This window comes from Cyprinus carpio, chromosome B20, assembly GCF_018340385.1.
Source record: "Cyprinus carpio isolate SPL01 chromosome B20, ASM1834038v1, whole genome shotgun sequence".
Taxonomy (NCBI): domain Eukaryota; kingdom Metazoa; phylum Chordata; class Actinopteri; order Cypriniformes; family Cyprinidae; genus Cyprinus; species Cyprinus carpio.
The window spans coordinates 12,042,794-12,069,582 of record NC_056616.1 but is presented as its reverse complement, the minus strand read 5'-3'; the positions used below and the strand labels follow the sequence as shown (position 1 = coordinate 12,069,582).

The following is a 26,789-nucleotide window of genomic DNA, read 5'->3' as shown; positions in this document are numbered from 1 at the left end:
TGTCTCTTGAGCAGCAAATCAGCATATTAGAATAATTTCTGGAGAGTCAAATGGTATTTGCCATCACAGGAATAAATTACTTTTGAAAATATACTTAAATAGAAAACAGTTATTTTAAATTGTAATGATGTTTCAAAATCAGTTTTCAAAAAGTTTTTTTTTTCATATTTTTGATCCAAATAAATGCAATAAATTGTATTCTTAATTCTTATTCATAATTATATATAATGTAATTAAGAATGTACAATTTATTGCATGTATTTAATAATTAATTTAATTTAATGTTATTACATTTATTTGATCAGTTGATAATTTACTATCTAAATCAGTAAAAGGTTTTCATTATTAATCATTTTATTATGTATATTTATATTTATATTTATGTTTATATTCAAATCATCATCTTGCTATGTAACATGATGACCACAAACACATGAATTCATGCATGTAATCCATGTTTTCAGATTATCTTTTCCAACTGTTAAAAAATAAATAAATAAATAAATACAAATATTAAAAATGATTCAGATTATTTATTATTCATTCAAATAATAAGCTTCTGGGCCCCAATGTAAAGGCTATATTTTATTAAGTTTTATATATGTATTATAAATTTAGAATACAGTCCTTTTTATAATACTACAAAATAATGGTTCAAAAACCTTTGTTGTCATTTAAACACTACTGTTGTGCTTGTAATGTTCACCATTTATCAAAGTAAAGTGAAGCATCTTGATCCCAAATCTTTCCAGCCTTGAGCCTAAAACCCATTACCTTACCAAATCCCAGACAGTAGTAACACTAGCTTGTTTCAGCTCTGACTACTAACCCACCACTGTACAGAAGTCACTCGCCCGCAGTTGTTTCCTGGTTTCTCTTCTCTCTCCCTAAAGGAGCCATTGAAATTCGGTGTAAAAAGGGGAGCAGTGGGTGTAGGGTGTCTGGAGGCGAGTGTGAACAGCTGAGAGGTGTGATTTCACAGGCTCGCTCTCCCCTGTCACGGCCCTGATTGGGTTGGACAGCAGGCATAGGAGAGGCCCTGGCTTCTAAAGGACACCAACAGGTGGAGGACCGCAGGGGCAGAGGGGGGAGTATAAGGGAGGCTGAGCACTTGAAAAGGCCGGGAGCATGTGGCCATGTCTGGGCAGAATCCACCAGTCAAGCAAAGAGGACGATACACTGTAGCACTCTGCAGAAGAGGAAAGATGGGAACAGAAAGGTGTGGAGAGAGTTTTCATTTGTAGCTAGATTGAGTTGGCATTAGGCAGGTTTTTTTTTTTTTTTTTTTTTTTTTGAACTGGAGTAGACTTTACATGATACTAATTACAACATTCGAGACTAATTTAAACTTCTTTTCTCATTCTTTAATTGGCAATGCAGTTGAGATTAAATGTTTTCAGATAATATCACGGGAGCAGCCCATTTCATGTCTGGGATGTCAAAATGTCTTTGAATTTTTTTTTTTCAATTCTTATATACATATAATGGCACTATATATATAGCTCCATTTTGATTCGGACCGAGATACTGGGTGACATCTCTGTTTTACGAGACAGCAAATGGGAGATTTTACACCTCTGCCACTGGAAATGGTGCTGTTAAAGGAAATGGAGGTATGAGAGTGTTACTGGGTTTTCACCTGAGGTGTCATAGCTTGTCTTTGATCTACTGTATATCAGTCTCCCATATCCAGGAGTAAAAAGGGGGCAGTTTGTGCATTTTAAGGTTTCCATGTGGCAGAATGAGAAACCTTCAGGTCTATTTAAATGTGAGAAGATGTTTGAGTGTTAGATGTGCTAGTCCTCTCCTGCTTGGCTGGCTAACCTCCATGTCCCTTGTCCATGGACACTTGTCAACAGTTCAATGATGAAAAAGGAAGAGATAACTACATACAGGTAAACTGAATGTTTTTCTTCGCATTTGAGCTGTAATATTACTCATTCTACAGAGTGAGTAACAAATGTTTGTTGTGAAGGAGTGGTAAATACTGCTTTTTTGATCTTTCTGGATGATATTTCTGGATTCACTTTGGCGCTATCCAGCATTTTGTTTTGACTTTTTCTATAACTTAATATAGTTAGGAAGCAGAAAAATAAAATAAATATATTGTTTAAAAAATGTATCTCTTCTCTATGCATTTTTTCCTGGCAACTTTGTCTGTTCTGTGAGGGAACTCAAATGTGCCCCTTGTGATGACATGCTTCCTTATATGCCCATATGAATATTCAAGTTATGGAATGTAAGGAAGTGTGTGGTTTCAGGTGGAATCACTCACCACAGGACCGGTGCATGCAAATAAACAAATCATTATGATATAAAATGATTCATTAAACCTAAACTAAACCAAAGTGTCATAAATTTGTGCCATTTTGTAATCTAAGATGACAAAAATCATTTGAGCTGCATGAATTATTCTAGATCGGGTTGTAAAGCTGTTGTTTTTGTCAGCTGGCTGGTCATAGGCACACGTTTGGGGCCTCCACACCCCGATCATCTCTCACTGACCCATAGCTACTGCAGATCCAGAGCAGATTGACAGAGTACAGCTGTGTCTCACTTCACTAATCCTTCTGAGAGCCATGAACCTTATGGGTTTTATTGAAGAAGACGCTAAAATGTTATTTTCCTGACTATCAGCACATTAAACAAAAAGGCAGTAATTGATAATGATTAACTTATGTGTGTAATGCTCATCCATTGAACGGCACAGGAAGTACAATTGATATTTTACTGAAGAAACAGTTTGTAAATGGGGCTACCAAGTTGATTTTGTTTTATTTTTAAATTATTATTGAACTTTTCCTTTGTCTTCTTAACAGGTAAGCAGCAAGAATGATTTGCTGAACATATGAACATTGCTGAACATAAGCTCCTTTAGTCTTCCTCTGCCTGCCGTTCTCTCTATCTGAAGCAGCACGCCTTGCTGTGGCTGGTCAAATGGAACCAAGTCAGGTGTTTCTGTGAGGTTTGGTCCCCTTCAACCAGCTACTGCGTCGTGAATACAGCCAACATAGAGCAAATATTTCAAGAGAGTCATTCAGTAGTCTGCTTTTTTGGAATTTAAAATGTACTAACCCTAAAAAAAAATTTCATTATGGTTTTTAATTCTTATAAAATTCAATAAACTATTTTCTTTTTCAATGTTGTGTTCATTTTCTCCTTCTTAATTATAATAGCAATTAATTATTCTTTCTACAATAATCATTCAGTCCCTAAACTTGTCTTTCATTGCACTTTTGAAAAAGAAGTGTGCTTAAGTGTATCGATTGTGCACTTTTTGAATTGCATTGAATGTGTACTTCAAATCTTAAAAGTATATTTTTATAAAACTGTAACTGTGCAGATCATAAAAAATCAATGAAATAAAAGACCACACACACACACAGTCTATTTAATTCTATTTTATAAATTATTAAATAATGAAATCATTTGCACTTTATTGGTAAACAAAATTTAAAATAAATAATAGTAAAAAGCGTACATAAAATTTGGAATTTAGTTAGAACCCATTCATTTGTTTACAATAAATGTTTTTTTAAAGATTAAGTGGCTTTACTGACTGTTGAAGAAAAAATAGTTTTCATTTGTACCCTATTTATGAGAAGTGTTTGAGTTCAGTTTTGGGTTCATGGTGTCTCACAGCTCGGAATGTGTGTGTGTGAGTGGTCCTGGTATTCCTTGTAAATTATGGGGACCAAATGTCCCTACAAAAACAGTAATAACAGTAAATTTTGACCTTGTGGGGACATTTTAGGTACCCATAAGCTTCCCAGTAGTCAGGTCAAATATGCAAATCAAGCCGACCTTAAAAACTTGATGTGACATCGATTTGATTTAAATTAAACGTCAAACATATTGGCCTATACATTAAACCAGTTTTAGTGTGGGATTAACTTCCTATTTTCACCCTATTACCGCTGGAAGAAATTTCCATGCAAACTGGATTTAATCAGAATGAGTTTTAAAATGATGTTACAGCATAACATCAATATTTGACATTAAATTGATATCAAAGTGAACCACTGGGTTATAAATCATACAGAAAGATTTTTTTTGAAAATCTAAAACTGCCAGTAAATTTGTGAGAGCTGTAGGTTTGGGGTAAGGGCATAGAAAATACAATTTGTATTAAAGTAAAAAAAATATATATGTATGGAATGTCCCCATAAAACATACAGTAAAGCCAATATGCGTGTGTGTGTGTGTGTGTGTGTGTGTGTGTGTGTGTGTGTTTGTGTGTGTGTGTGTGTGTGTGTGTGTGTGTGTGTGTGTGTGTGTGTGTGTGTGTGTGTGTGTGTGTGTGTGTGTGTGTGTGTGTGTGTGTCACAATGACAAGCAGTGTTTTTAAAGGACAAGTGCTCTCAGGGGTCGCTGACACTGCTGTGTGTCTAACAAACAGAGAAGAGATGAGACTGCCAGAGGTTCTGAGATTGGATGAGAAGAGCAGTTCCTTCGGGATGAAGGTCACTCCTTCTCCGACTGTTTATGGGTCGTACCCTGAGTCTGGAATGATCTGCTTCATTGGATAAGCAGGCAGAAGCAGGCAGACAGCTACCTTTGTCTCTATTTCAATAACCATTCTTATGCTAGAAGCATTCATTTGTTGTATTGTTTCTTCTTCGGAGCAGGTTTGAAGAAATTTTGCATTTTATCACTTGCTCACCAATGGATACTCTGCAGTGAATGGGTGCCGTCAAAATGAGAGTCCAAACAGCTAATAAAAACACAATAATCCACAAATAATCCACACCACTCCAAGCACAGATCAAGCATTGTTTATAAACAGTTCTAAACAAATATGTTGGTGGATTTTGATGTGAGAAGACAACATATTGTAAATCCAACCTCATCCATGGAACAAAATTTTAGTAGCAGGTACACAAATATTGAAGAATGCAAAAATGACAAAAATATATATGTTCACAAAAACACATCCTGTATTAGCTTGACATATTTTTATTTATTATATATTTTTAATGCTAAGTCAACAAGTGTTGAATTTGGAGTTACAGTAACTGTACTAAAATGTATAAAGGGTCATTCCGTGTCAACTCAACCAGAGGTCCCCGGTATTGCACTGTCTTCCTGAGTGTTATTCTGTGTTGTGTCATTAAAGACTGTTAAAGACTATTGCATCAAAATCAAATAAATTTGAGTGAAATTTGTAAAACTAGCGCATCTCTGACATTGTGATAGCACTCGTTGCCTTCTCTAGTGCAGATCATATAGTATCTTTGTGATATCACGAATCCTGGAAAATATGCATTGTAGTCCAAACAAGTTGTTTGTTGTAATTTTTGAAAAGTGATTTCTGTTAAATAAAATATCTCCTTTTGAATTTGACTTTGAGCTTTGTAACTTTGCAGATCCTTTTTTATGGTCAAACAGCAACATTACAGACTAACTATAGTTGAAAAAGTATAATAGGACCCCTTTAAATTAATCTCGAAGTAGAAAAGTTTCAGAGCGATTATCATCCAGTCCCTCCCTTGCCAGGACGCTCCACATAGCCAGCCAAATGTTCCGACCACCCATCTCCTCCCAGCACCGTCTCTGTCCTCAGCCCAGAAATGCCGGCCGTTCCTCAGTCAAGTCCGCCAGCCGCTCCGAACCAGAGGAGGATGAGTAGAAAAACTGTTCTCCGCCCTCATCCCAGTCCCAGAGCTCGCTCCAGTGTCGGCTGTAGCCCCAGAGCTCGCTCCAGTGTCGGCTCGGGTCGCTTAGGTGTCTGCTGTGTTGGCTGGTCTGATTGATTTGTAGGGTTGGCTCCAGTGTCGGCTCCAGCCCCAGAACTCGCTCCAGTGTTGGCTCCAGCCCCAGAGCTCGCTCCAGTGTCGACTCTAGCCCCAGAGCTCGCTCCAGTGTCGGCTCCAGCCCCAGAGCTCGCTCCAGTGTTGGCTCTAGCCCCAGAGCTCGCTCCAGTGTCGGCTCCAGCCCCAGAGCTCGCTACAGGGTCGGCTCCAGCCCCAGAGCTCTCTCCAGTGTAAACTCCAGCGCCAGAGCTCGCTCCAGTTTCTCGCTCCAGTGTCGGCTCCAGCCCCAGAGCTCACTCCAGTGTCGTCTCCAGCCCAAGAGCTCGCTCCAGTGTAGACTCCAGCCCCAGAGCTCGCTCCAGTGTCTTGCTCCAGTGTCAGCTCCAGACCCAGAGCTCACTCCAGTGTCGGCTCCAGCCCCAGAGCTCGCTCCAGTTGGGTCCAGCCCCAGAGCTCGCTCCAGGGTCTGCTCCAGACCCAGAGCTCACTCCAGTGTCGACTCCAGCCCCAGAGCTCACTCCAGGGTTGGCTCCAGCCCCAGAGCCCACTCCAGTGTCTCGCTCCAGGGTTGGCTCCAGCCCCAGAGCTTGCTCCAGTGTCTCGCTCCATTGTCGACTCCAGCCCCAGAGCTCGCTCCAGTGTTGGCTCTAGCCCCAGAGCTCGCTCCAGTGTCGGCTCCAGCCCCAGAGCTCGCTACAGGGTCGGCTCCAGCCCCAGAGCTCTCTCCAGTGTAAACTCCAGCGCCAGAGCTCGCTCCAGTTTCTCACTCCAGTGTCGGCTCCAGCCCCAGAGCTCACTCCAGTGTCGTCTCCAGCCCAAGAGCTCGCTCCAGTGTAGACTCCAGCCCCAGAGAGCTCTCTCCAGTGTCTTGCTCCAGTGTCAGCTCCAGCCCCAGAGCTCGCTCCAGTTGGGTCCAGCCCCCAGAGCTCGCTCCAGGGTCTGCTCCAGACCCAGAGCTCACTCCAGTGTCGACTCCAGCCCCAGAGCTCACTCCAGGGTTGGCTCCAGCCCCAGAGCCCACTCCAGTGTCTCCCTCCAGGGTTGGCTCCAGCCCCAGAGCTCGCTCCAGTGTCTCGCTCCATTGTCGACTCCAGCCCCAGAGCTCGGTCCAGTGTAAACTCCAGCGCCAGAGCTCGCTCCAGTTTCTCGCTCCAGTGTCGGCTCCAGCCCCAGAGCTCACTCCAGTGTCGTCTCCAGCCCAAGAGCTCGCTCCAGTGTAGACTCCAGCCCCAGAGCTCTCTCCAGTGTCTTGCTCCAGTGTCAGCTCCAGCCCCAGAGCTCGCTCCAGTTGGGTCCAGCCCCAGAGCTCGCTCCAGGGTCTGCTCCAGACCCAGAGCTCACTCCAGTGTCGACTCCAGCCCCAGAGCTCACTCCAGGGTTGGCTCCAGCCCCAGAGCCCACTCCAGTGTCTCGCTCCAGGGTTGGCTCCAGCCCCAGAGCTCGCTCCAGTGTCTCGCTCCATTGTCGACTCCAGCCCCAGAGCTCGGTCCAGTGTCGGCTCCAGCCCCAGAGCTCGCTCCAGTGTCGACTCTAGCCCCAGAGCTCGCTCCAGTGTCGGCTCCAGCCCCAGAGCTTGCTCCAGTGTTGGCTCTAGACCCAGAGCTCGCTCCAGTGTCGGCTCCAGCCCCAGAGCTCGCTACAGGGTCGGCTCCAGCCCCAGAGCTCTCTCCAGTGTAAACTCCAGTGCCAGAGCTCGCTCCAGTTTCTCGCTCCAGTGTCGGCTCCAGCCCCAGAGCTCACTCCAGTGTCGTCTCCAGCCCAAGAGCTCGCTCCAGTGTAGACTCCAGCCCCAGAGCTCGCTCCAGTGTCTTGCTCCAGTGTCAGCTCCAGCCCCAGAGCTCACTCCAGTGTCGGCTCCAGCCCCAGAGCTCGCTCCAGTTGGGTCCAGCCCCAGAGCTCGCTCCAGGGTCTGCTCCAGACCCAGAGCTCACTCCAGTGTCGGCTCCAGCCCCAGAGCTCACTCCAGGGTTGGCTCCAGCCCCAGAGACCACTCCAGTGTCTCGCTCCAGGGTTGGCTCCAGCCCCAGAGCTCGCTCCAGTGTCTCGCTCCATTGTCGACTCCAGCCCCAGAGCTCGGTCCAGGGTCGGCTCCAGCCCCAGAGCTCGCTCCAGTGTCTCGCTCCAGTGTCTCGCTCCATTGTCGACTCCAGCCCCAGAGCTCACTCCAGGGTTGGCTCCAGCCCCAGAGCTCGCTCCAGTGTCTCGCTCCAGTGTCGGCTCCAGCCCCAGAGCTTGCTCCAGGGTCGGCTCCAGCCACAGAGCTCACTCCAGGGTTGGCTCCAGCCCCAGAGCTCGCTCCAGGGTCGGCTCCAGCCCCAGAGCTCGCTTCAGGGTTGGCTCCAGCCCCAGAGCTCGCTCCAGTGTAGACTCCAGCCCCAGAGCTCACTCCAGTGTCGACTCCAGCCCCAGAGCTCGCTCCAGTGTCTGCACCACCCCCAGAACATGCTCTTCTTTAACAGTTTACTCGTGGAGCCATATTGAAATTTCAATATCTCTGAAACCAAACCATAGATACCAAAAGGAAAGTTTAAGACCCAATATCTAAAAGGGCATTAAGATATCTTCAATACTTCTTGAGTTACAGGCATGCAAAATTTGGAGAAAAATCTTGAAAAGTGCAGTTTCCCCATTTTTGAATGGTCAGCACTGGCACATAATGCAGCGAAGACAGCTAAAGTCAACAGATTTTACAAAATTGCCATTTTGACCCCCCTCTACAAAATAGTGGATTACTCAGTAAATATTCATCCATGATATTTAATATTTAGGCTTTCATTACTATACATGTCTGTCTTTCTTCAGAAAAAATATTAGCAAAATCAAAAATTTGAGTTGGGGATTTTTTTTTTTTTTTTTTTTTTTTTTTTTTGGTTGATTTGACATGGAATGACCCTAAAGCCTAATGTGTATACCATGTATTTAATTTTTTTTTTTTTATCTAAAAATAAGGTATTTTCACCAAATATCCTGAAGTGGAATTGATGTGTAAATAAAAAGATGAGGTGCCGAATCAACATGTTCTTTATGTGTTTAATTGAGTCAGGTTGCTTTGCATAGCATTTTTAATGAGGTAAAAATAGAAGAGATAGCTGTGACAATTTAAAATATTTAATTGAACAAACATTATGATTTGGTTAATTAATAATAATAAATTAACAAAGTAATTCATTTGACATTTAAATGAAATATATATAATATTAATATATAGATGTTTGCATGTAAATATATTAAGTTGTGTTTAGTAAACATAAAAATATACACCCAGCAACTTTATGCCATTTGTAAAGCACACATAGGCCATGACCATTTTGTCATTCTGTACCATTTTTTAAGACAAATTGGCAACTTAGAGAGTAATAAAAGTAAACTATTTGATAATGTCTTTTAAAATAGCTATTAAAAGTCTGAAGACAAAAAATATTGCTAACGTATAGTGTAAATCTATGATGATTATATTTTATTATATAGGCCTATATTTTCCCAGATTTATTTATTTTATTGACATAATTGTAACATATTAGGCCTAAAAAATACAGAACAACACACGTTGTTATGGCATTAGATATAAATGTTATTATTCAAAAGGAACTTACAGCTGTACATCACTGTATGAGCCCCCTGTGACGTCACGTAACAATTAGAACGTGTCGCCTATTTAAAGTCTTGGAACTCACTTGCTCATTTTGTTGATTGAAGCTTCGGAGTAGTCTACTTTCAGAGTGGGAAGAAACTATGTTATCATGGGACTGTTTTCACGACCAAAGAAAGTTTTTGAAGTGGTTGGTACACGAACCCTAACCCTGTGTGCTGCTCAAATACACACCCATCATGGCGGAAAACCATCCTCCTGATGAGACGCCTGGTGGTGCTGATGAGACAGTTGATGCAGTGAGGCAAGAGAAAAATAAGTTTTGGAGATCCTTTATTCACTTTTTTTGCTGAAGAGCTGGAAAATACAATCTGGCTAAGGCTAAAAAGAGTGAACCAAACGGGATTGTATTATTTTATTTAAAGTAATGAAAATGACTTTTATGGTTCGATTAACTGTAATAGGCTAAAGATATTTAAATTAATTTATTTTGTGTCATCCGCGCCACAAGGATGCGCTGTTTTATTTCAAATCAAAGCTAAATACACGTAGAAACAGCGCATCCTTGTGGCGCGAATGACACAGAAGAGCACACACAGCATACGGTGATATGAAGAGACACAGAGGAGACCGTTGACAAAGGAATTATGCCGCATTCCAGGTGACCCGTAACCCGTGTTTTTCCAACCTTCTTCCCGTGAAAGTGCACTGGAACGGCAGTCAAACCCGTGACTTCCCACCCGTGAACTCATACTAGATCGATGTACTCCCAGTTCCACGATCTGACGTCACATAGCCCGCGAAACAACGACAACCCCTACGGATAATATTGCCTACGGATGCGGTGTTTATTCAAGTGGTACACGGTAGAAATAGACTTTAGGACAATATAACATTGCAATAAAAGTAATAGTCTAGCTACAATTCCTTGCGCTCAGGCAGTTTGGCGTGACTTGACTGGAATGCTACAAAGTCGTGAGTCACTTACAAAAAGTGTTCCCGTCGCTTCATATAACCCAGATTGCACGTCTGATGGCAGATGAAGTTTTCTGATGATGAGTTTCATACCTTTTATGGACCTTGACACTGCTATTTACTTGGCAGTCTATGGGACAGTCTCAAGCCTCCAGGTTTTCATCCAAAATATCTTAAATTGTGTTCTGAAGACGAACAGAGCTTTTAAGACGAACAGAGCTTTTACAGGTTTGGAACAACATGGGGGTAAATGATTAATGACAAAATTTTCATTTTGGGGTGGAGTATCCCTTTAATTATCCCATTAGTTCCCTTTATTTGGTTCATATTTATAAGCCCTCAGTTCTAACTTACCCTGCGTCTCAATGTACATACTATCCATCCTAAATAGTATGTGAGATTAGAATAAGTGTGTCCCAAAGCATAGTATGTTGAAAAGAGTATGCCAAAAGTTCCCATTATGCAGAAAATATGAGAAGAGTTCTCCGCATGAAAGACCCGTGACTGGCAGATCAACGAGCTACTTATTTTCTCTCCAGTACGGTAGGAAGTTAAATTAAATGAAATGTGGAGGATGTTAACGGTGACGAGATGATTGACAGGCCAGTTTACAGTGACAGGGTGCGTGTAATTATGCGACAGAGCGGTCTGTTAAAGACGCAATTGTGTGACGTGATAGTTTGTCCCAAAACTTGCCTACTCTTCTACTACACACTCAAAAGAGTGTACTTTTTCTTCACCAAAACAGTACATACTTTAAGGGTACATACTTTTACTTTTACGTTCACCAGAATATATCTAGAAGCATGAAATATATAACATTAGTATACAAATAAAACATTAACATTATATTAGAATGGAGTCTAACCCTTGTAAAAATTAATCTGACCGTAATTTCCAAACATTTGGTGCTTTTTTAGGGTTATAGTAACATTTCTTTGACCAGCAGAGGGCTCTGGAGCGCTTCGAAACGAAGATGTATCGTCTTCAATTAGTACTGAATGCGTCACTCTACATTAGTTAAGAGAGAAAGGCAACTGTTTTTGTGTTGGTGACACAACCGAGCGTAGTCGCTCCCAAATCCTTTTCAGACTCGGTTTACCAGCGAAACGTTGCTAGGAAATGAAATATAACGGACTCGGATCCGGATGGGAGACTAACTGTTACAGGTAAAAGGTGCAGAAGAGAAAACGTACGGTAACAGAGAACCTAGCAAACATATTTAGCAGTTGATTGGTGATCGTCACGGTTATTCGTTTTTAGCGTTTATACATTGAAATAGTGTTGTTAGTGACCGTTTTTCATTAAATAAGAATTTCAATTAATTCCTTAAGTTATTGATCACATCTTTACAAGTTACTGATAACTTAAATACTTAAAAGTAATTTATTAAAACATCCTTAATTGTATAATGTAATCATAAGTCATAAACAACAATATTTTAGCGCATAAAACTTCACTAAAAACGACAAAATGTGTAAAGAACGATGTTATAACTGTGTTATTACTATCTTATATGATGACGTAATGACGTTCAACGTGTCAGGATGGCCGAGCGGTCTAAGGCGCTGCGTTCAGGTCGCAGTCTCCTCTGGAGGCGTGGGTTCGAATCCCACTTCTGACAACCTTTTCGTTTTTTTTTTTTCTTCAACACGAAGAAGTGGTTTTTTTTTTGAGAGAGTTTTTTTTGTGTGTTTTATAAAAGAGGTGACCGGAAGTTTTTCATCTTGTGTGTTTGGGTACGGTGTGACATGCTAAACTTCACATCTAAAACTATGTTGACAGTACTGTAGTCGTTATTTTACTGTTATGCATGCTGCTCATACTATTTCTAATCGTACAGATAATACTTTCATGAATGATATAACGTACATAAAAAAATTAAGAAAAGTCAGCTCACTATTTTCAATTGTTAGATTGAGGTGTATTTATTCGTTAGTGATTTTTACATAATTTTAAGAGTGGTAAGTCACGAAGAAGTGAAACATGGCGGACTCGGATGGGAGACAGGTTGACGGCGTCAACCATGCTACAGGTAAAATATATAGACTGAAACTTTTTTTTTAACGTGTGCTGTTACCGAATTAAACACGTAAGTAAGCAAGCAGTCGTTTATAGTTGTTAACGGAGAGCTCGTGTTGCCGTTGGTTACGCCGCTGATCGTCACTCTGCCATTGCACAGCTGACTTGACATATGCAGAGTGGAAATTACATCATGCTGTTTTTGTCATTAAAATCAAACTACATAGGCACGGTTGCGATGTTCCCTATTGTTTGGATATGTAACTGGTTGTGTTTGCAAGACGAACTGAATCTCTGTGCAACATTCTTTAGTTTGGTAAAGATCGAGTGAGGCAGCATGATGAAATAACACTGCAAAGTCAGTGTCAAGAATTTCTGTCATCATAGACATTATTAATTCAAACTTATTCTGACTTCTCAGTAAATTAGTATCTTCTGTCACTAGTGTTAATAAAGAGTAGTTTTTACTTCGGATGCGTTTTAAATATATGCTTACCTGTGTCACAGATAAAGATGTAAAGTTGCAAGAAATTGCACTGGCAAAGGTAGGTCAAGTCTTTATTTTATGATTATTGAAATTATTCGAGCTAAGGTAGGTCAAGTCTTTAGTGTGTTTTAGAGGATGTGTGTATTTACAGTGACACTGGACTATTTAAAATCATCCAAAATGTGTTTCCCCTCTTTTTATCTATAGAATTTTGTTTAGGTATTGTTTTAAGTATAGGGTGAAGGTTATTGGGTTGGAGAAGGAACAGCATAAAAGAATAAAAAAAGATGACAAGGGTCCTCCAGAGAAGGAAAAGGAGAAAGAGAAAGCATCAGTACCAGCTCCGTCAAAACCTGCCACACAGAGCCCAGCACATAAAGGTACTTGCTGCTGTTTCAGAATAATTGTCCTGCATCTAATCTAATAACCTGCATCTAATAATTTTCTTGTTTGATGGGGTAAATGTGTGTATTGTACATGAGTACATATGGTTGTATTTTTACCAGCTGACAGCTTACAAAGTGCTTATGAAATGTGAAATTGGGTCAAAACTGCAGCTGAAATTCCTTCGTACACACAAAAGAAGCTCTGACCCCTATTAGGAGCTTTTAGTTGTTTGTTGAACCACACCAGAGTTTGTTTGGAAGCTGACAGTTTGCTTGTTTGGTGTGCTTTAAAGTTCAGATGGCAGTGTTCACGCTTACTCAGATGAATCACACTAACAGAGTAGAGTTCATTTAAATCTAATCAAACCTGCCAAGTGTAAACACAACCCTAAGTCTAATGTCTGTTTTTTGAGTGCTTTTTAATAGTTTGACCCTTTTATCTCATTAGCAGCTCCTGCACCTGTACATGCATCTGAATCTGCTGCGGCTGCAGAGAAGCCTGCCAAGAGCAAAGCAGAACTGCGAGCAGAGCGTCGGGCAAGGCAAGACTCAGAACGAACATCAAAACAGGGCAAGAAAGAAGGGGGACAGCAATCTGCCTCCAGCAAGCCTAAAGCTACCCCTAATGAGCTTCAGCCAGGTAATTCACTGCTTCTCAAAGGTTATTCCAGGGTGGGAAGTTTGGGCATTTACACAGTGGCCCAAATATAATCAACCATTTCAGTATTTATTTTTTTGAGGGGTTTTTTGCATCCATTTTTATTTTTTCCCTCATTTCAAATATAAAAAAATAAATAGAGATGCACCGAATGTTAAGCAAATGAAATTATTCGGCTGAAAATAGGAAAAAAGGCCAAATAAATGAAAAGTCTGAATAAACTGTACAATGATGTACGATGTCGAGGCGAGATCAAATAGGGGCGCACAGTAATGCAGCAAACATGTTGGGAATGTGCAAGCATTTAAAACTGTCTGAGAAATCCGCAAAAATCATGACAAGCACCGACAGCAAGAGACTGTTTAGTACTGCATCGCATTTGTCCGATGAGAAGATCAAGGGGTGTTTGTTGCTGATTACTGTATGATGACTAATACACGCACAAATTTCATGTATTCTGACAGCACTGCACAAGCTTCTGGTGCTAACTGCTTGTTAGCCAGGGTTAAAAGTCCACAGCGTGGAAAATCTGCGCTGAAGCAGTGTTACTCGTCAGTTGCTCAGTAACGTTTTTATGAGTTTTTTTTAAAGGCATGTGACAATGCAATACATGCGACAGACATCTTCCCAAATTCGTAATGAGAATCATTTATAAATCTGCTGTTGTCAACAAAAAGAAGCACTGAGGTCTTCCTGCGGGTTTCCGCCAAATTAAAACCGGAGAAAAAAAAGAACTGTTTTGTAATTTTACTGTTGTAAAGTAAGACAATAGTAATGATAATAATAATTACAAATACAACAGTGCTATTAATACATTTATTATAAACATTCATAGGGCCAGTTTTACTAAACAGGACAAATTAGTGCGAGAGCGGAATTCCAAATCAGCGCAGATGGGCGTGGAAATTTCTGCGGGGGATTTACTAACAATGCGCAAATTAAAGAACACTGACACAACATCTCATTTACATATAGACCGACGCAATATACCAAGCGCAGCGCAAATTAGCATAGTTGCAAATAAAGAAATAAAGAAGCCATAGTACGTTGAAAATAAAGTTTTGATAGACCAGGTATTGAGTGACTTCTAGTTGAGGGTTCCAGGTCATCTGTTTTTATCTAAAGAAAATTAAAAATAGCATGGCTTTGCAAATGATTTGTTCAGATGATGTGTTCTTCTGGCATTCCAAATAAATTAATACGTGTAGAAAAAATCCTCTCCCTTCTACCATGCGCTCTCTGTTCTCTACGGTGGCTCCTAACAGCAATAATTGCAGCCATTTCAAGCGCAAAAAAGTTAAGACATGCTTCTTTTGGGTGTTAAATAATGGAACAAATGGCAGTAATTTGATGAGCACAAACGTTAGTAAATCTTGTCGCGTGATTCATTTGAATACTCTCCTCCCATAAATTCCTACAAAAGCATATTAAATAAGGTCAGGCATGAAAATAACTGTTCGTGCCTTTTCAGCACTAATTCTGCACTGCGCGTCTTTAGTAAAACCTTACCAGTGCTACTTTAACGGCAAAAAGACTGTTTGCGCTGGTGCAAACTTATTGTAAAACTGGCCCATTGTGTTCAAATTGAGATCTGTAATATATTCTATAGGGCTGGACCAGAATATTAGATTATTGTAATATTTGTTTGGTGGGTTGGCATTCGATTTTCAATTTTGAGATTCGAATATTCCCTTTGTTTTTCCGAACACCTAGCATCCCCCGCAAAACGGTTCTCATTCACGCTTGAATATGAATCGCCAATGAGTGAACATCATGATTCAGTTCATCTGGAAGAGAACACAAAAATGCCAAGACCTCAACTGTGTGGGAGCACTTTAAATTGAGAGAGGACAAGACAAAGGCAGTGTGCTAAATATGCGATTTGAAACTGGCCTACCACAACAGGATATCAAGTTACAAAAATCACCTGAGTTCTGCAGTAGTACACCTATAGTCAACCCTCTACGCACATCTTGGCAATATAATTGCCATTGGCTAGTAAATTTTTTAGTTTAATCGCCAGACTGATATACGATTTTACACACACACGATTCCAATCAGCTTATCTTTGTAAAATGGCACAGCTCAGTCAGTCAATCATTATATTATGGTATTATGATCATTAAGCACTATTTAATGATAGAACTTTAGTGATTAGAGCTGAAACTTGGTAACCATGTATGAATGTATATTGGTAATTTTAACTGAATTTAAGACTGGTGGGGATGCTTAAGATATTGTTGGTCATTCATGGTTTCTGTAAAAAAATAATAGTAATAGATAACATTAATTATTATTAAAAGACAATACTTCTACTAATTCTACTACCATACTAACAATATACAATGCACTACGGATTGATGAGCTGCTGGGTTCATCGATATTAATCATGTTGTCTGCGTTCGGTCAAACTGATTTGCTGAAATCAAAACAGGGATGGTAATAGATGAGCTCCAGCCAATGAAATTGCCATTTGCGCATTAGCTCCGCCCACTACCGGGGAAACCAGCATATCTTCTGCTTGTTCTGAAAAGCTGAATAATTTTAAATGACCTCCATTATTTTGACAGGAAAATACAACAAAGATTATAGTTTACATGTAGTGCGTCGATTCAGCATGTTAAACTCTCGCTCTCTATCTTTGCATGTGTGAGAAACAGCGCTATCTGCAAAGCGACGGCAAGTCGTGCGCCTTCGCACAGAGTTTACAGTGCGTCAAGTACGGTCAAGTACAGGTGCGCTGTGCTTCCATTGAGATGAATTAAAAAAATGTACAGATCGCTTGATGGAGAGCGGAACTCTGAAGCGCTCAGGCAATGTTCAGCGAGTGAAAATACATCTGTGGTTAACTTATAATAGCATTGAACACACACTCTGGTGAGTAAAAATCTAAGAATTTATTAGCCATTAACTAACGATAGACATCATTTAGTCACACTGAGTAAAATTTAGTCGCATATGCGAGTGATTTACTCGCAATGTAGAGGGTTGATAGTATATTGTCGGTGTAAAAAAACGACTTGTTAATGAGTAATTTTACATGTTATTAAGTAATTTTACACATGATAAAAACGTGCACTTAATTTGCTTGGTCATTTATCCGGCATGTTAATCAGTAATTTTACACATGAAAAGTATTGCTCTTAACAGACCTGTGTTTTGTATCACTAGTGCAGTGTCTGCTCTCAGAGCATATAAGCCCTTCCCACGTGAGGCGAGGTGCTTCCGGCTCGCGCTATTCTGTAGTTCATTAAAAGTTTATTCATTCTAAACATGTTGCGTGTCCATATTGCACCAAAATGTAACACTGCACTCCCTTGGGTCCGCAGCAACACACCCGCCACACTTGAAGTCGACTAGATGAAAGGTTCTCGACATCATAAAAATAAAAACAGACAGAAAGACACACACAGATATTCCTGCCTTCATTAGAGAGAAGAATATGTTCAGCCCCCTCCTTCCAAAGCTTCGAATATTCGGTGTTTATTAATACCGAAGCTTCGAAGCTCAAAAAATGGTATTCGGACCAGCTCTAATATTCTAATGTTTTAAAAGAATTTTTTTTTCTGCTCAGCAAGGCTGCATATATTTATACAGTAAGAAATACATGCCTGATTCAAGAAGGAGGTCTCAAAAATGGACAACAAAATATTACTTTACTAACTTATTAATTTTAATAAAAAGCACATTTTGGCTATTTTTAATTTATGCAATGGGGAAAAAATGGCAAAATACATGGGGGGAAACATGAAAAACCATTTTACGTATTTGGCCCAGTGTTTCATTCTGTTAATTTTCATTTCATTGCATCCCTCAAAGAAATTATTCTAAAAAAACACGCCATTCTGAAGTTTGGGGTCGATAAGATTAAATGGTTTTTTAAATGTTTTTGAAAGAAGTTTCTTAAATGCTCAACCTTTTGTTTGATTTTAAAAAGAGGTAATATTAATATTGTGAAATATTGTTGCAAAGTGAAAACTGTTTTTTTTTTTTTTTTATATATATATTTTAAAATGTAATTTATTGCTGTGATATCAAAGTTGAATTTTCAGCAGCCATTACTCCAGTCTTCAGTGTCACATTAAAAACAAATGTGTTTTTAAATATTTAAAAATACATTGATTTATTTTTAATTTAAAAATACACACACATATTTGCCAACACACATATTTACAGATGCTTTATGAGTTGGATAAGCAAAATTACCCAGCCGTATTTTTTATTTCCTTTCTCTTTTTTTGTCTGTTAGTAGTGAAAAGGTTACCAGAGCACGTTCAGGTGGGACGACCCTGCTGCATTGAAAAAGTTGGCCAAAAAGCTTGAAAGGCAGCAGGTGAGACAAATCCACAGTTGTGATTTGCCTGTTGTCTGATTATTGCCCATTGACACATGATGGATTCATCCAGGTGTTTTCTGAGATCCATTTTGCAGCGTTTTTTAACCCAGGTCCTTCCTATGTCTTACAGAAGTCAGGGCAGGGCTGCGGTTTAAATAAAACTGGAGTCGAGGTCTGGCTCCACACTTTTGTGTGCAGTGTATTGTTGAATTCTTTCTCTGTGTAATGTGTTTTTATTCCTGGTGAAAGTTATCTGCTGGAGGTGATTTCACTGTGATTATTATCATTACATTGTGTTCATGTGATGAGCTAGATGTCCTATGTGGGTGAACTTTTGAGTGTGATTTATTTTACTTTTTTATGTTATTAGGTGTAGCTTTTAAAGTCTACTGTGGAGCTCTTCTTCATTTGTGCACATTTGTGTCATGTATGTTTTCATGCACAGTGTTGCAGCCTCAGCTCTTGACCTGAGGAGGGAGGATGTGACCTCCAGAGCATTTGACCTTAAGCGAACAAAATACTCACATCCAATGCTGTTGTTCTTTCTGCTCTCTTAGGTTCCTTTGAGGTCAGATTATGGATACAAGGTCAGCCTGTTCTCACATCTACACCAATACAGCCGGAAAAGCCCTCCCACCCTGCAAATCAGGTATTGTAAACAATGTATCTTCTACATTAGTCATAATCTAGTCTTGACGGGGTTATATAAGTGGAAATCTGGTAAGATTTTAGAAATTTTAATGAAAGATATCTCTTACGCCCATCCGGGCTGAATTTATTTTGATCATAAATACAGTAAAAAACAGTAATATTGTGAAATATTATTGCAATTTAAAAATAACTGCTTTTGAATATATTTTAAAATGTAATTCCTGTGATATCAAAGCTGATCATATTTCCAGTCTTCGGTGTCACATGATCCTTCATAAATCATTATGATATGCTGATTTAGTGCTGAACAAACACTTCTTCTTCTTATCATCTATATTGAAAACAGTTGTGCTGATTTTTATGGAAATCATTACACGTTTTTTCAGGATTCTTTGATGTAGAGAAAATTCTTTTGTAGCAATATGAAAGTGACTTTTGATCAGTTTAATGCATCAGTTTCTTGAAAGCAATCTTACTGTCCCCACACTATTGAACAGTCGTGTACCTTGAAACAGTGTAACTTAAAGAACTCAAACTTCCTCCTCAGGAACAAAAAGCCTTTTATTTTTTAAAATGATTGAATCTAAGATATTTTCTTATATTAGGTCATGTAATTCTTGGTCTCGGATAAATGATCATGAAACTTTACTAACATTATAAGTAGACCTCAGTGGAAAAAATAAATACATGTTTTTACAGTTAAATGTGTTAATTTTTTTTTTGGGGAGAGACATATTAGTAATTAAGCTTAAATAACTTCGATGACTATCTTATTTGATATGGTTTATTTTGTAGCATCCCTGCCACAGTTATTCACCCATCCATTGTTCGGGTTTGGGCCTGCAGTACTCTCAGGGCATTATAGCAGGATCAAATGCTCGATCTGTGGCCCTACTACATACCTTCAAACAGGTAATACATGATAAAACCTATAAAATAGCTCAACAGTTCTTAATTTTGGATTGAAATAATGTTTAATTTTTTTTTTTCATAGGTTATTCAAGACTATAGCACACCTCCAAATGAGGGAGTTATCAAGGGACCTTGTGAACAAGCTGTCGCCCTATATCAGGTTCACCTTCTTCCTTGTGAAAATTGATATAGCATGAGCTCAGATGTAGATGTGTTTATTTGATCTCCGATCTTACATGGAAACAGCTGTTTGATGAACACTGCAAATTCTCATTACATCTGCAGTTTTTCTCAGCCAGTGTCGACCCCTTTCGGCCAGCATGGGCAATGCCATCAAATACATCAAGAAGGAAATCTCAAATATACCAAGTCAATGCAAAGAAGAAGAGGTCAAAATATTTACGAGTCACTAGTTTAGTGATGGTATTCGTCCTGTGAATTTCTAACAGCAATGTTTTTCTCAACAGGCCAAAGGGAAACTACAGGCATGTATTGATAGTTACATAAACGCGAAGATCATTTTGGCTTCTGAAGCTATTTCTAAGTATGCTATTGAGAAGATAAGTGATGGAGATGTCATTCTTGTTTATGGCTGGTAAGATTTTTCAGTCAATTGATGTAATTCTGTAATAGTCTGGATTCGTTCAGAAGTGTTTTAGAAGTGCCTTTCTTGTCTTTTTCCAGCTCTTCACTTGTCAACCACATTCTGTGCAAAGCTTTTGAAAAGCAGAGGAAGTTCAGAGTCATAGTTGTGGACAGTCGGCCCAGGCTGGAGGGCAGAGAGGCGCTGAGGCGTCTGGTCAAAGAAAGGCATCCGATGTACTTACGTGCTCATATCTGCCTTGTCCTACATTCTGCCTGAAGTGAGTCATTCTTTTCAGTAAAGCTTTTTGCAAGCACTTTTTATTTTTAGCTCATTGCGAGGTAAGGTGATTTCTTATCAAAGTGCATGTACCTTCAAAGGATTGATTATGTGTGTGACATTAGTAGTAGCTAAAAATACAGCTAAATTATGGTTTGGGACTTTCGTTCTTTACAATACACAGTAGCAACTGAAGTGGTGCTAACAGAACAAAGATAACTGCTTGGTGTTATCATTCTCTACCAGATTTAACCTCTTTCTTTAAGAACAGAAGAGTTTAGAAACAGCATGTGCACTTTATACAAGTATACTTTTATTACGGACATTCTTGGATGGTAATTACAGTGTTATTTCAAATGATTATATGGCACTGCAAGGTTCTGAATGTTGAGATTGTTGTGTTTAAATTATAGTATGCACTACTGTTCAAAAAGGTTGGGGTCACTAGATTTTTTTAATGTTTTTTGAAAAAGCCTTTTATCGAAACCATACAGTAAAACAGCAATAATGTGGAGTAATATTACAATTTAAAATGTCTGTGTTCTATTTTAATATATTTCACAATGTAATTTATTCCTGTGATGGCAAAGCTGAAAATTCAGTTATTCCTGTGATGCAATTTTCAGTGTCACATGATCCTTCATTATTGTATTATAGGATGAATAGTTCAAGAGAACAGTATTTTTTTTAAAATAGAACATTGTTATCTGAACGCTGAATCAGAACCTGGACTCTGCACTCTTGCAAACTCTATCTTATTTCCAGGTATCCAAGGTATTTCTTGGTGCCCATGCACTCCTTGCTAATGGATATGTGATGTCACGTGTGGGAACTTCCCAAATTGCCCTGGTAGCAAAAGCCTACAACCAGTGCTGGTCTGCTGTGAGACCTACAAGTTCTGTGAACGAGTGCAGACTGACTCTTTTGTATCCAACGAATTAGGTAATTCTGTGATGTCTGGCTTAATTTCTAAGTAACATGCATAGGTATTCACACACACAAAAAAAAAAAAATTATTATTATTATTTTTTTTTTCCACAGATGACCCAGATGACCTGATTGTGACCCAGAAATGGGAAGTCACACCTAGAGAACTGGCAGACTGTTTAAATCCCTGGGGCTTCTGAACCTGGTGTATGACGTGACGCCACCAGACTTTGTGGACCTTGTGATCACTGACTTTGGGCATGATCCCCTGCACCTCTGTGCCTGTGGTACTGCGAGTCAAGAACGTAGATCAGTGAAGAGCAGACGAACACGGTTCTGCTTTCCCTCTTGCATCTGCACATGAGAATCTGTGCACATGGGGCTTCTGGCACCCAGTAAACATATCTATGAAATGGAACGAGCTTTTCAATTAAAGCCACAGTTTATGTCCTTACTAGTGGGATACATTTAACTCCAAATTGTATAACTGGTCCAATTCCAGTTTCTAAAAAAGTCCACCTAATGAGATTGTCTTTGGAAAAATTCTCAAATTAGTACTTAGAATTGAATTTTGTACACAAGATCAAGAATGTCAGATAGCTTTGTTCTTGTGTTTGTAAAGCCTGTGTGCTTTCAATTTTGGCCCATCATGGTGGTCAGTGCATAGACATAAACATAAGAAACATCTATCATCCTTTTTTGGATAGTTTCTGTTGCCGAAATCCTTTCATAGATGTAAAAAAGGGAAAAAGAACATTGTGCAAATGTGTGTAAGATCATGCAAAAGCTGTGTGTTGCATAAGAGGTTTTGTTTGTATTACCGAAACCTTTGAAACGCTACAGAAAAATACATGGTTTAGATGAAAAAAAAAAAAAATACTTTTGGCTGATTGTTTGTGATATTGTGACATCTTTATTTTAGGGACCAGGCTGCCAAGGTACATACTGAATTCCCTACCACAATACTACATTATTGACAAAAACCTGCATAATCTCATTTACGTATGTCAGTATTCTACTAATAGTGTGTCTGTCTATATATCTCAGATGGAACAGATTCCCTTTTACACTCTTACGCTGCCAATAAGAGAAAAGCATAGTTACAGAGGTTGAAGGATCATCAGTTAGGATATAACGTGTTATCTGTAAACAGCAGGATGTGACCGTAACAATCTACATTTTTCACAAATAATAACAGTCCTACAACATCCATTTCCCCATCTGTAAAATTAATTATTTCTCTATGTCAAAAACACTCATTTTTAAGTAAACATCTTTAAAAATTAAGATTTTTTTTTTTCTTAAAGCAACACAAAATATTTGTCCTTAATAATCATTGTTAAAATGCATCAGTGCTTCACTTCGACATGTTTAGTGTCTAAACATCAGTCAGAAATGTGGCTGCCCTCCAAACACAATCAGCGAGGTCAGTTTTCCCTTTACAGTCCAGCCTTATCAAGGCTGGGAAAATGTGACAGCATTCATGAAAGCTTTCAGAAAATGTATAAATAAAAAGATTTAAGGACTTTGAGGGTTAAAGGAAAGTAAAATATTCAACACAAACTGTGTACAAACTTAATTAAAAAAAAAATGTTTTTGACAAGTTTAAAAACAAGAAACTCAAATGTTCTTCAGATGGTTCATACCGTCCAGTGTATGAAACTCTGGTGTCTCCTTCACCATTTTCAGTAAGCTTGATGCATTTTGCGGCTCCACTGTCAGCCCAACAGTCAGTTTTCTTTAAAACTCAAGTGTTCTTGACCTTTCGTCTTTGTGTGAACCAGAGTAAAGATGAAACCACAACTGTAGATCCGGTTAGTATCCCAAGCACCTTAACTATAGGAAACTCACCCTGCAATTGTTAAAGAATAATGAACGGGTGCGATAAAGGAGGAATGGCCAACCTGTTTGGGATGATTTGACGGAGGTCTCACCTGTCTCATGCACTTGTATCCATGGAAATTATGCAGACAGCTACACTCAAAGAACCCTGGTCCATATGGGCTGCAGAATGAGTTTTCAGGGCAATCCCAGGCTGAAAAGGCAAAACCATAATCAAGAAATGCATTGAAATACATTCATTTTGAAGACTGAGATCCCGGTTTATTAATTACTTACGCATCTGCACAGTCTGATTGCAAATATTTGTCTGTCCTTGGCAGATTTTGGCATTGTTTTTCACTTCGACCTTCTCCCATGATGCATTGCCCCCTGGACACTCCAGTTTTGAGGGTAAGTAATCTAAGTAAAGATTTGTCGAAGTTGGTAACTCAATGGGGTGTTTAAGTTTAAAGGTTCAGCTACTTTTCAGTCTTATAGATCTTTAAATCGCCATTGACCCATGGATAGAAATATCATCATCATCACAAGGACCCAATTTATACTGCAAAATAAATCAATAAATATATCAATAACAAACACAAATTTGAAAAAAAATTTTTTTTATTATACACAGTATTACAATTCTTTCCACTGCACCTACTGTTAGATGTATTACTTATTTAATGTATTTATATACTTTTTCTTTTAAATTATTTTTATTAATTTTGATTCTATACATCATTCCACTGTTTTTCTCTAAACTTTTTGCAAGGACCCCTGATGCGCTCCAGATCCCAGCTGAAAACCCATGACCCATGTTATAAACATGATATAAAGTTCTCGTGCATAACTTTACGTTGGGTAAGATGCTGAACCCCCTGAAATATGTGTGAAATCGCTCAGATTGGAGATCGGGTTTGTGTGAGAGAGGTCTCTGCGAAAAACATAGAATAACAACAGTTAGATATTCAATTTAGTTCTAAAAATGACATTATCATGATAAAACCTGCTCTAGGTTACATACATTATGAATGCTGTGGATGAATTATACAGGTGGCTCTATATGCCTAACTTAGGAGCAGTTTGCCAAGTCCAACCTAAAACAGTCCATAACAGTTAAGTATAGATCTACACATAGAAAATAAATGTCATAATTAAAAAACTTTGGAATACTGGAGGAGCTGGTTTTTCCTACCCTAACTGCGTGATCTACATTTGCTGGTATTATTCTAAAACAGCAGCGTCCCCTAATATGGCCTTTAGTTTAGGCAGAAATCCCAGACAGGACTGTCCTGTGTCCGTACAGTCCCTTCACACATTTGGACACAACTAGCGAAACGAAACGTGTGCGAAAGGTGAAAGGCAAGCTTTAAAAAACATTATAAAACAATATTCAAAGTTTTACTTTACGACAGTGATGGTAAATGGAAACATGTAACTTATCTACTGTAGCAAGTAAGTATTATTTCTTTACAATCATTTTGCGAATCGTCTCACCTGTGCGTCAGTATCCTGGCTGTCGACATATACATTGAATAAAACAATAAAAACAGTACATAAACATATAGTAGATGTTGTAACGCCAGCTGTTCCATTTTTCGCCAAAACAAAGGGTCATGTGACTCGATGATCATGTGACGTTCCAAGGACCCCATCAGTGACAACAAGGCCGGCGCAAATATTTTGCATTTCTCGCTGTGAAAATTTCGACAGAGAAGAAACACAGATTGCTTTCACACAATTCAAGTTATTGAACTGATATAGATCAGTGCCGCCATTTATATTCAGTCTGGAAATTTAAATTAAGGCACATTCCATGAATACGGATGACGTTTTTTTTTAACATAAGCATACATCCCCGTTCTTTTAATAATTTACTGAATTAATGTTTAATAAACATAACAAAAAATTTAAATAATCAAACATAAAATAAACCTCGCTTAAGAATAACTAGTTTTGGCTACAAAAATGTATTTATGTCCCCTTAAATGGGGGGGTGGGATTTTAGGACCACCCCAGCTCAGAGGTGACACTCAAAAAAATAATTTAAAATAAAATAAATATATAAAGTACAAAAGAAACAAAACATAAAAACCTAATTAAATAAAATAATTTAACTTGAATTAAAAATAATAATAATAATCTCATTCCATGTGCCAATTTTTGACAAATTAGTTTTTAGTACATTTGTTAAGAGAAAACCATTCAGCTGTTTACCAAAGTTACTGTAATAAATAAATACATATCTTTAAGATATGGGACCTATAATAACAACAAAACACTATGGTGCCCTAATGAGTTAATTTAAGGCAACCCCATTGCCCATTTTTATGCTTTTTAATTAATAAAACTGATAACTTTTGTCTATTAATTTTTTTGTGTAATGTTTATTGCTATGGAGTTACAAATACGTATTAGACATAACAGGGCATCAAAACATTAATAGAAAATATATATTAAAGTTTGACCTCCTTAAGTAAACTTTTGCTAAAAGTTAAGCACCTCCTTTCATTTTTTCTGATGAGAAAAAAAGACAGGGGGCGCCGTTTTAAATACCTCAAATCCACAAAGATGGTTTAACCTGCTGTTTGAGAAAACGATTCAGCTAATATTTAAATACTCTTTGATGCAGCTCACCCGCATTGCTTGTATAACACAGCCATTTTTGAGCCCATTTAAATCTTAATCTTCAGTTTAAACACTTACATAAAATAAGTTATGTCGTTATGGACAGGACTGTTTACTACAAACTACGCTTGCGACTTGTTCATGCCAAAGGATCTCGACATGAAGTATTTTTTACGCAACACCTCCCCCCGCTCGGAGGAATGGTTTGATCCAGACTGTTGCAAATGCTCCGGGGGCGGAGAGAGAACAGATACATATTGAATAACATTCTATAGCGGAGAGGCTAGAGCCCTATAGCGCTGGAAGGTTTCGCTACAATGCAGACTGATGTGCGGTTTCTTCTTAACGCCTTAACAGATTGGAGCACAATATCGGTATCTCGAAATGGCATGCTGCGACAAAAACAGTTTTTCTTCATTTGTTTCCTTTCCATATTCGTTCGTAATGTACCAATGTAGGTAGAAACGGGGGCTGTAGACAACCGCCGAGCACCTTTACGTGGAGTAATCTGAAAGTTAATTGGATCGTTGTGGGCCCTCGCGACGACACTTGTGTGTTTTGCAGACTCGACTCGCGTATTCTTTTTACAGTGCGCGATGGAAGCGCGAGTACAGATTTAGCGATAAATTGCCGACAATGAACGTGGAATTACCCCCAGTTGCAACATGGCTGCTGCTTAGATGTTATTGGAAAAGTTCAGCCCCGCTGAACAGTTAAGAAAGTTTTATAAAAAATCCACGTCGCAAGAAAAAGAAACTTTCCTGACGTTAATTCGCTCTGGG

At 39.0% G+C, this 26,789-nt stretch overlaps 1 long non-coding RNA gene, 1 other non-coding gene and 2 pseudogenes across 2 annotated transcripts; 3 read left to right on the top strand and 1 right to left on the bottom strand.

Annotated features, from left to right (window-relative positions):
* Nucleotides 1–844: 844 nt before the first annotated feature.
* LOC122141109 lies at nt 845–5,343 on the top strand. The gene is made up of 2 exons (XR_006157546.1): nt 845–1,895; nt 2,820–5,343. It is a non-coding gene; the product is annotated as an uncharacterized LOC122141109 (long non-coding RNA).
* A 6,515-nt stretch (nt 5,344–11,858) lies between these two features.
* On the top strand, nt 11,859–11,941 carry trnal-cag. The gene has a single exon. It is a non-coding gene; the product is annotated as a tRNA-Leu (tRNA).
* A 963-nt stretch (nt 11,942–12,904) lies between these two features.
* On the top strand, nt 12,905–21,884 carry LOC109088432 (annotated as a pseudogene).
* A 564-nt stretch (nt 21,885–22,448) lies between these two features.
* LOC109066038 lies at nt 22,449–25,705 on the bottom strand (annotated as a pseudogene).
* Nucleotides 25,706–26,789: the final 1,084 nt, after the last annotated feature.